An 8,413-nucleotide genomic window follows, 5' to 3' on the forward strand; every position below is an offset into this window, starting at 1 on the left:
TATCTGACACTGGGTCATTTATGAAGAAAAGAGGTTTAATTGACTCTCAGTCCTGCATGGGTGGGGAGGCCTCAGGAAACTTACAACCTTGGCAGAAGGCAAAGGGGAAGTCAGCACATCTTAATATGGCAGATCAGAAGAGAGAGAGGGAAGTGGGTACTGCCACACACTTTTAAACCATCAGATCTCATGAGAACTCACTATCACGGGAACAGCAAGGGGGAATCTGTCCCCACGATGCAATCACCTTCCACCTGGTCCCTCTCCCAACATTGGGAATTACAAGTCAACATGAGATTTGGGTGGGGACATAGAGCCAAATCGTATCACACATCTTGCTTTGCCACACTGAGTGTGGGACCTTGGACACTTTCCCTATCAGCATGTGTGGCTGTACCACATGGATTTCAGTAGTGGCAGAATATTCCCTTCTATAGATTCTACAATTCATCCAAACAGTCTTCATTCCTTATTTAAGGCAAAACAAATTGCAGTATAAAAACTTAAGGCCGGGCATGGTGGCTCACGCCTGTAATCCCAACTCAGGAGGTTGCGGCAGGAGAATGGTGTGAACCCAGGAGCTTGCAGTGAGCCGAGATCCGAGATCGCGCCACTGCACTCCAGCCTGGGCGACAGAGCAAGACTCTGTCTCAAACAAACAAACAAACAAAATTCATATTAAAAATCATTGTTGTTTCCTTCCAGTGGTCTTAATTCCAACCAGGTTAGTGAAGAAGCCAGTTGGATTGCCAATCACTGCTGAAGGTGGCTGGCCCCTGCTCTTGTCTCCCAGTTATCAGGCTCTGGCTGCTTCTGGGTCAGAGGAACAGGGCGTCCTCATTCAGGCTGTGAGTCATCCCTCTGGGTCCCTCACACCAAGGGATGAAGCAGCAGCCATTCCGCCGGAGAGCAGTCACTCACCCACCCTTGGGTCCAGGAGAGGCATTGCAGGCTCTACCCTCAGACCCTTCTTTCCAAAGCTCCTTCTCTTCACCCTGTATCCAGGGCACTTGGCCTGAAGAGCCTGTGTCTTCCAAAAGCTTCTGCTGCCTTCCCTGCCCAGATCCCTCAGACAAGGAGCTGTAAGGCCCAGCTCCAGCAGGAAATGAAGGAAGAGGGAAGAAGGAGAAGCAGAGAGAGGAGAGATGCATAAATTAATACCTCCAGAAGCAACCTTGCTACAGACACATCATTCGTTTCTATTTTTTTCTCTGTGTCACACAGTGCTGTAATGCAGAGGAACTGCTGCTTTGAAGGGTATGTGCCTGCACAGTCTGAGATTGACAAGTTGCTGTTCCCTGTGTGTGCCCATCGATAATATGCAAGACCCTTTCCTTCCACATTCTCATGTGTACACAACGGGGCTTTAACATTTACTAATATATATACCACCTTCTTGTCATCTAGAGTTTCAATTCTTTCATTATAAAGAATGTGGTACATTGTTCATTTCTTTATATCTTTACCATTTATATTATTCTCCTAAATTCTTGCCCAAGACATTTGAAGTATCCTAAAACAAGAAGGCATAACTGGATAGTTCAAACTAAGATTTTATGAAGAGATGTAAATCATTTACAGAAAGGACAAATATATTCTAGAAATCTGAGATTGAATTATTGTAAATTCGACTATGAGCTATAAAAACTGACATATAGTATCAACAATATTATCTAATATCAGATGTCATCCCATAAATGAATGCTTTCATATTATTACAAACAAAAATTCAGAATGAAAAGCTACAGGAAATTATCTCATAGTTCTAAACTATGGGCTACCTTTCCAACTTAAAAAAAAAAACAAAAGCACAGTGGTAGTAAAGTAGAGAGGAGATGGGGAGTTTCCCATACTGAAGAATACCTGCAATGAAGTCCTGGGCACATTTTTTAAAATTACAAAACTAAAACAATAAAGGCATCTAATATATAATTCAGCGTGGGAAAATAAAAACAAATTGCTAGTTTAACTTACCAATACTATGAGCAATTTAAAATAGTTAGATTCCACCAAATAATTGTTAAATGAGATAAGCCAGGTAAATGTCCTAGTACAATACCTGAAGGGTGGTATTCTCAATAAATTTCAGTTATTGTCATTTTAATAGTTACAATTATTTTCAAAAGTTGTTTAATCTTTTTTTCTTCCAATCCATGTTAATTCTAACTGATTCAGCTTAAAAGGAATCTACTTCAAGACTGAATTTGAACAAGAAATGGGATCCCCTGTAGTGATGTTTGAGAGAGCTGGGATTACTCTCCTTAAGGCCTCTATTTAGCTAAAATTTTATTGGAAGTGGATAACATGATAACATGTGGTTGGTCGTACTCAATCACTGATAAACAAATCTGCAAGGAATTCACTTGAGGGGTAGATGAGTGTCTTCCACCCCATTCAAGGTTGTCATTTTCCACAAAGTTCAGGCATTGGAGTGAAATGACACGATAATACTATACTAAATCAACACATTGGTTATGTGATGGCAACACCTGTAGCCATTTCAGATACGGGTAGATGCTCCCATTTATTAAAGCCACATGGAGAGGATACAGCAGGAAACATGAAGCAAGAGGGAAGAAGGAGAAGTAGAGAGAGGAGAGATGCATAATTTAATACCTCCAGAAGCAACCTTGCTACAGACACATCTTTTGTTTCTATTTTTTCCTGTGTCACACAGTGCTATAATGCAGAAGAACTGCTGCTTTGAAGGGTACGTGCCTGCACAGTCTGAGATTGACAAGTTGCAGTCCCCCGTGTGTCCGCATCGATGAGAACCACATTTATGGTTCTTGTGGTTGCTTGGACAGTCTTTATTTTCATCATGAGACAAAGATAAGGCAGACATTTCAGGTGAAAGTCTAACACCAGTTAAGCTGTGGTAGAAGACAGGATAGTTGGCTTTGCTCAACTTCAGTGAAAAAGAGCTCCTTATGATATCATAATCTTGTCCTCAGAAACTTGTGGACTAATATTTGTGGCTGTCTTTTTATCCTTTACTTTAGCCACTTACTGGTTGCTTTCTGTGTATGTGGGGCCAGTTTATGTGAGATATGAAGAAGGAATTTTCCTTTATTGGGAATGTCTAATAAGCATTTACAAGCAGAATTTCCTCCTGATTTTTTTTTCTCTGCACTCTGAATAGTGGGAAGTGTTTTGAGGGTCTTCTGACACTACACCACAGTGATTTTTATTTTTCTGTCATAATCCATTTATGACTAAAAAGTGATGCCTTTTTTTTTTTTTTTTTTTTTTTTTTTTTTTGAGATGGAGTTTTGCTCTGTCACCCAGGCAGAAGTGCAGTGGCCCGATCTCAGCTCACTGCAACCTCCACCTCCCAGGTTCAAGCGATTCTCCTGCCTCAGCCTCCTAAGTAGCTGGGATTACAGGTGTGTGCCCCCATGCCTGGCTAATTTTTGTATTTTTAGTAGATACAAGGTTTCACCATTTTGGACAGGCTGGTCGCAAACTCCTGACGCTGTGATCCACCCACCTCGGCCTCCCAAAGTGCTGAGATTACAGCTATGAGCCACCACACCTGGCCACATGATGGCTTTTTTTGGTTGCTCACATGACAAGCTATTATTTTTGTGTCACTTTAAACAGAATTTAAGATAGAGACTTCATACATTCCTTCTTGAGCTCCCTTCCACTACAGCAGTTGAATTTTGTCCAGATTCTGTAAACTAGTATTGCTGCCTGAGTGGCCATGATATTTCCTTTGAGCTGAATTTGGCCGTTTTAGCTTCTTATTAGACAAAACAGTATACTTGGAGTCCTGGTGAATAACCAAACAAATGGAATTCCTTGTTCACAAAGATCTAGCACAGTGGTTCGGTGCAGAGGTCCATGCTTCCCCACTTGATCTTGTCATCACTGGCTCAGCCAAATGCTATTTCTCAAAGGTCATAAATCTCACATACTCTTTGTGGAGTCTTTCCTCTTTTTGTACATTTATAATCCCTGGCCTCTAAGTAGTCTATTCACTTCTAAAGCTCTTGACTTGGCAAGACAACAACTGCGTCATTCACACAAGCAAATCTGCTCTTGGAGGACAAAAAGAGGTTTATTTTGGCTTAGATGATTCTGATTGGTCATCTTCATTGAAACCTTGGCAGAAGATAGGTCCCTGGGCTATCAGGGAGAGAAGTCAAGTAAACCTTTAGTGCCAGGAATGGTGTTTGTAAAGATCCAGCATGAAGTGATACATTTCATCCTTGGGCTTCTTACTGGCTTCAACCCAAACAGAATCACTTAGTGCTGTTCCCTGGGTTAATGATGTTATTAGAATAAGTGACTGAAAGCAACAACTGAAAGGCTGAGTGCTTTGTTGTGAGGTGTGCAAAAATTCAATTCTATCAAAACAGGCTTGGCAGAGCCGCCACCAGTGGGACGGGGCTTAGCTTTTGTTAGCTGCTTCTTTGATGCTTCATGGGCAGCTGGCATTTCTGTTGCTGGTTTCTACTCTCTCAACCCTAGTGGACCCTGCATTTTCTCCCCTGAGTGTCCTTATCTTTCCAGATGCAAAAAAACCCGTGTGCTATTGTTTCTGCACTTCTCCCTGTCCTCATCTCTAAACATCATATGTGTGCAGAGAAATCACACTTGTTGCTCTGTTTTCTCAAAGGGTTTAGGCCTGAGTTTGCTGAGGTGATTATGAAGGTTGTGTGAAGCTGTGTCAAACATTGAGAGACATACACACAGGCTGTAGCAGATGTGTGTTATTCTCTCAATGCATGCACTGATGATGGGGATTTAGAATGAGCCACTGTGCAAAGGATGCCCCAGAGAGACTATTCCCTATACATTATTATTCCGTGTAAGATATCCAATAAAGCAACTGGATAAAGAAATGCCTATGTCTAAACCTAAAATATTCACTCCCTCCCAGAGTTAACTTCCCTCATCCCTGAGAACAGGCCATCCATGGAGTCACCAAAATGCACTTTTTAAAAAGTGTATTCACACTACACTTCATCTTCATGCTCCTTTTCCCCTTGACAATGTGTTATATGTTGAGAATCTTTAAATAAAATTCCTCAACCACCAAAGACTTATTTCTCCCTATTTCTATTCATTAGTACTTCTTATCTTGAAGGCTGATTTCAATGATCATTTATCCCTCACAACTTCATATAATTTCTTCCTTTTAGAATCCCACTGACTATCATTTATATTTATCCCATGCTGCTTTTTTATTCTAGTTTATATTATTACTTGTGAACTTTCATAATCTCCTCTCCCAAACACACAAACCCTTCAGCGACTTCCATGGGAGGCTCTCTTATCTATTACTCTTCACATCCCCAGCCATGGGATATGCAGGAGACACTAATAGATCTAGTATATCACACAGGAAGCAGATCACTAGGACAACAATTACAAACAGCAAATCCCAGTATCCACTAAAGACAGTGACAAGGATAAAAAGACAATACCTGAGAAGGAGGTAGTAAGTATTCATGAAGAAGAATTTCTTAAGCCTCAGCATCTTAGCAGCTATAGCAGAATGCCATAACAAAGACAAAAATATTTCGAGTGTGAAGTTACACCATAACATACAAATGCATCTGTCAATGAGGTCTTTCAGACCAAAGGTCCCAAACATCCACTATAACTTTCTCATTTAATAGGGCACGTGTGGGGAAACTGTACTGTTCAAAAGCACTCCTATCAGGAAAAGGCAAAAAAAGTCCCCTCACGACTCCTTCTCAACACTGTACTGGACATTCTAATATAAGACAAAAAAGGAACTAAAAGGTATACAGGTTGGGTGCAGTGGCTCACGCCTGTAATCCCAGCACTTTGGGAAAACGAGGAGGGTGGGTCACAAGGTCAGGAGTTTGAGACCAGCCTGACCAGCAAGGTGAAACCCCGTCTCTACTAAAAACCTAAAAATTAGCCAGGCATGCTGGTGCATGCCTGTAATCCCAGCTACTCAGGAAGCTGAGGCAGGAGAATCACTTGAACCCAGGAGGCAGAGGTTGCAGTGAGCCGAGATCCCACTACTGCACTCCAGTCTGGGTGACAGAATGAGACTGTCTCAAAAAAGAAAAAAGCAAAAAAGTATACAGTTTGGGAAGAAAAAAAATAAACTATCTTTGTTTACAGGTGACATTATTGCCTATCTTAATTCCCAAAGGATTGACAAATACTCTTCTGAAACCACTAAACAATTATAGCAAGGTTGCAGAAGACCAGATTAATATACAAAAGTCAACTATTTTCCTATATATCAGAATTCAACAAGTGATATTTGAAACTAGAAAGCACAGTACCATTTACATTAGCAGCCCCCAAAATGAAATACTTATGTATAAATCTAAGAAAATATTTATGAGTCCTATATAGGAAAACTACAAAACTCTGATGAAAGATGTATAAATAATAAATAAATAAATAAATAAAGTGATATTCCATGTTCATGAATACAAGGACTCAATATTGTCAAGACATCAGCTGTCTGTCCCCAAATTGATCTAAACATTCAATGTAATCCCATCAAAATTTTACTAAATTATTTTGTGGATATTTTGTGGACAAACTGCATCTACAGTTCATATGAAGAAGCAAAAGACCCAGAATAGACAACTCAAAATTGAAGGAAAAGAACAAAGTTAGAGGACTCACACTACCTGACCTCAAGACCTACAAGAAATCTGCTACAGTAATCAAGACAGTGTGGCATTTATGAAACAGGCAAATGGATCAACGCAACAAAATAGCACAGAAATAGACCACCACAAATATAGTAAGCTGATGTTTGACAAAGGAGCAAAGGCAATACACGGGAGAACATGCAGTCTTTTCAACAAATGATGTTGGACATCCACATGCAAAAAAATAAATCCAGACACATATCTCACACTTTTCATTAAAATTTACTCAACGTGGATCAAAGGCCTAAATGTAAAACACAACACTACAAAACTTATAGAAAATAAGAGAAAATCTAGATGATCTTGGGTTCAGTGATCTATTTATTTATTTTTATTTTTTATAGTGATTACTGTGTTCCAGGATATTCTAATTTACTAATTTTTATTTTAATTTTTTTTCTGTCTGGTCTCTGATTTTTTAATTTTAATTTTTATTTCAATTGTTTTGGGGTGACAAGTGGTGTTTGGTTGCATGGAAAAGTTATTTAGTGGTGATTTCTGATATTCTGGTGCACTCATCACCAGAGTAGTGCACATTGTACCCAATGTGTGTAGTCTTTTATCTCTCACTCCCCTCCCATCCTTCCCCGAGTCCCCAAAGTCCATTATATCATTCTTATGCCTTTGCAGTGACTTTTAAAATACAACATCAAAGGGATGAGCCATGAAATAAATAATTGATAAGCTGACTTCATTAAAATAAAAAAGCTTTCCTTCTGCTAAAGACAATGTCAAGGGAATGAAAAGACAAGCTACAGACTGGGAGAAAATATTTACAAAGACACATCTAATAAAAGACTCTTATCCAAAATACACAAAGAACTCTTAAAATCGAACAATAAGAAAATGAACGACCCAAATAAAAATATGGACAAAAGACCTGAAAACACGCCTTATCAAAGATATACAGATCGCAAACAAGCAGAGTAAAAGATGCTCAACGTTATAGACTTACGGAATTTCTATTAAAACAATGAAATAGCATCACACACGATCGCAGTGCAGTTGAGCTTCCCCCAGGCACACTGTTCCCAGACTTGTGCAGGGCTGGTTCCCTCACTCTTTGCCTTTCTGTTTGCAGCACAAATGCCACTTCACTGAGGTGTTGAGGACTCCCTCACTCTGTCCCTTCCGCCTCCCACCACAAGCACCTGCTTTATTTTACTATAGCACCTGCTCTTTCTTTTTCTCATGCATTTGCTTTTACGCTCTGTCCATCCATTCCTCCAAACGGTGAGCTCCTGAGGGCAGGGCCCATGCAGGTCATTTTCAGCACTGCACCCTGGTCTAACTTGCCCCTTGCACAGGTGAGTGCTCCAGGCACAGTTTCTGAATGAATAAATGAGAGTATCCAAGAGCCCCCTTCCCACCTGTGAGGAGCTCACATTGTGGGGATGGATGCTACTCACAGGAGATGCAAGTTGGGTGGGAGGCAGGGGGACCCTGGGAGTTTCTCTGGCTGCAGCTGCCCCACTGAGCAAAATGGGCACCGCCTCCCCTGATGGCCAGCACTGGCACTGCAGACCCAGGCGAGGAACCCAGAAACAAAGCCCTCACCTGGGTGTGGGTGTCCTCAAGGCAGTAAGACTCTCAGGGCTGAGGGGGGCAATGAAGGGGAGCTGTAAACTCCAGGAGAGATGAGAGGGGTGTCGGAAGGTTCTCTTGACCCCTCTTTCCCTCCACTGGCCCCGGAGGAGCACAGTCCACTCATAAGGGGGGTGTCCAGTCCACCCCATCCACTTCCAAACGGGAGCCCG

The sequence above is a fragment of the Macaca mulatta genome, chromosome 9 (genome assembly GCF_049350105.2).
Source record: "Macaca mulatta isolate MMU2019108-1 chromosome 9, T2T-MMU8v2.0, whole genome shotgun sequence".
NCBI classification, from domain to species: domain Eukaryota; kingdom Metazoa; phylum Chordata; class Mammalia; order Primates; family Cercopithecidae; genus Macaca; species Macaca mulatta.